Raw genomic sequence first — 2708 nt, 5'->3', positions numbered from 1 at the left:
CACTCCTCAGAGACCCTATAAAGAGTTGCTATGGTTTGCAACCTACTCGACAGCACTTAACTCATGGTAGTAGCAGTCAATAAATCAAATGACATTTTGCAATAGGCAAATCTGATGTACAAGAAAATTTTAAAGTGTTAAAGATCAAAGATGTCAGTTTGAGTACTAAGGTAGGCCTGACCCAACCCATGGTGTTTTCAATAACTTCATATGCATGTGAAATTTGGGCAGTGAATAAGGAACACCACAGAAGAATTGATGCATTTGAGTTATGGTGTTGGAGGAGAATATATAAAGTATAATGAACTTCCCAAAGAATAAATTAATCTGTGTTTGAAGAAGTACAGCCAGAATGCTTCCTGGAAGTCAGGATAACCAGACTTCATCTCTTATATTTTGAACCCATTGTCAGGAGGGACCAATCCGTGAAGAAGGATATCATGTTTGGTAAAATGGAGTGTTCGAGAAAAGAGGAAGTGCCTCATGAGATGGATTGGCACATTAGCAGCAGCAATGGGCTCAAACATAATAACAATTGTGAGGTTGGCACAGGATGGGGCAGTACTTTGTTTTGTTGTGCTTAGGGTTGCTATGAGTCAGTACCAAGTATATGACATCTAACAACAACAACAGATTTGTTTTGGCATACTGTTGTGGCACTGCAGGATAAAGATCTAGAACAGAAGTTTGGTTTTCACCACATAATCAGTGGTTCAAACCTACCAGTCACTCCTCAGAAAACCTATATGTACGCTGAATAGGATAGACCATGAAAGGAAATCACCAAAACATATCATAATCATATTCTCCAAGTGAATTGGAACTGACGTGATGGCACTTAGCAACAAAACAATAGGTTTCTTTTACTCTGAATATGTCCATATCTGGAAGGAATTCTGGGATGTTACTGTGTATTTCACAATTAGATTTATATCTGCTGCTGTTGTTTCTCAGTGCAAAGGACTGTTTAATATGTTTTGTAAAATGGTTCAGGTTATTAAAAATTCCCTTTAATTCTGTTTATCTGGAAATTTACTAATTTCACCATTGTGTTTGAGGGACAGTTTTGTTGGGTATAAGATTTTTGGTTTCCAATTTTCTTCTTTCAGAATATTGTTTGTGTCTATCCATTTTCTTCTTTCCTGCATGGTTTTTGCTGAGAATCCGATCTTAAACTTATTTATTATTGTATGTATGTAACCTTTAGTTTTCATTGAGCTACTTTCAGAATTATTTCCTTCTCTTCAACTTGGAGAATATGATTATGATATGTTTTGGTGATTTCCTTTCATGGTCTATCCTATTCAGCGTACATTCGGCCTCTTGAATACTTGTCTTCTTGTCTAGCATAAAGTTAAGGAGGTTTTCTTCCAACAACTCTTCTACTAGCTTTACTATTCTTTTCTTTGTCTTTTCCTGTCTGGACTTCGTATCACCTGCAAGTTTTTCCTTTCCATGTTACCACTCATGAATCTTAGGATTTCTTTGAAATTTTTCACTATTTTTTTCTGATTAGTCTTCTAGCATGCTAGTATTGATATATTTAAGTTCAAGCTCACTAATTTAGGTTTACATTGATTCAAATAACCTCCTTTGCCCTTTCAATGCCTTGTTCATTTCTGAAATGTTAGTATTAATTTTCTGTATTTATACTTGGAAGTTTTTTTTATTTTTTAGAATCCTTTATCTATCTTGTTTTCTTATTTCTGTGGTGTTTTCCTGGATTCTTCCTTGTTTTCCTTGGCCTTTCTGTCAATCATTTGGAAGTATCAAAACATAATTCCCTTGAATTCTTTTTCAGGTAATTCAAATAATTTTGTTTCCTTCAAAAATGTTTTCTAGCTCTGCCTCCTGGTCACTTTTTTGAGTCACTAAGTCTTGTTTCAGCATGTGAATGGAAATTGTATGTTGACCCTTTAGTGTTATTGTATTTGTATTATCTGAAGATTGTATGTTGGTTTCTTCTTAAGTGTCCACCAACTGCTTCCTGGTAGGTATGATTAAGAGATGGAAATGTGTATATCTTTCTCTGTTCACCACTTGTACAGTTCAATTTAGGATGAGTTTGATGTTGGTTATCGTTGGTCATTTGTCAATCTGTTGTTGCTGGCTCTTTTCAAGTAGGTGGGACTGTACAGGATATAATTGTGGCTGGGCTGTATCAGCAGGGTTTCTGTCTCCTGTATTGTGAGGCAAAAAAAAAAAAAAAATGAATGAATAAAACACACACAAGAGAATAGGAAAACCAAAAAACAAACAATGAAGCAAATAACAGTGAAAAAAGAAAAAAAGAAGAGGAAACAGCTAGAAAAATAATGTAAAAACCAAAAATAGAAAAAAAGAGGAGAAAAAAAATTTAAATGGCACAAGATAAAATAAAAAAAATGAAATAAAGGAAAAAAAATTAACAAATTTAGGAAGAGAAATGAATAAAAGGGAAAAATCAGAGGATACTAAAGAATAACCAAGGGAAAAAAAGAAAGAAGCTGCAGCATTTTGGAAAGAATAGCAGAAAAAAAGGAAGCAGAGAGATAAAGGATAATAAAACAAAACAAAACAGTAAAATAATGGTAGTAAAAAGAGGAAGATGGGAATAAAGTATAAAGAAGCAAAAAAAACAAAAACAAAAACAAAAAAAAACATGAAAGGAAAGAACCAGGGAAGCTTGCCTACACAGAGAGGAAAAAAAAAAAAAAAAAAAGGAGAGA

The sequence above is a fragment of the Chrysochloris asiatica genome, unplaced genomic scaffold (assembly GCF_000296735.1).
Source record: "Chrysochloris asiatica unplaced genomic scaffold, ChrAsi1.0 scaffold00225, whole genome shotgun sequence".
In the NCBI taxonomy this organism is placed as follows: domain Eukaryota; kingdom Metazoa; phylum Chordata; class Mammalia; order Afrosoricida; family Chrysochloridae; genus Chrysochloris; species Chrysochloris asiatica.
Note: the sequence above shows the minus strand (reverse complement) of the source record.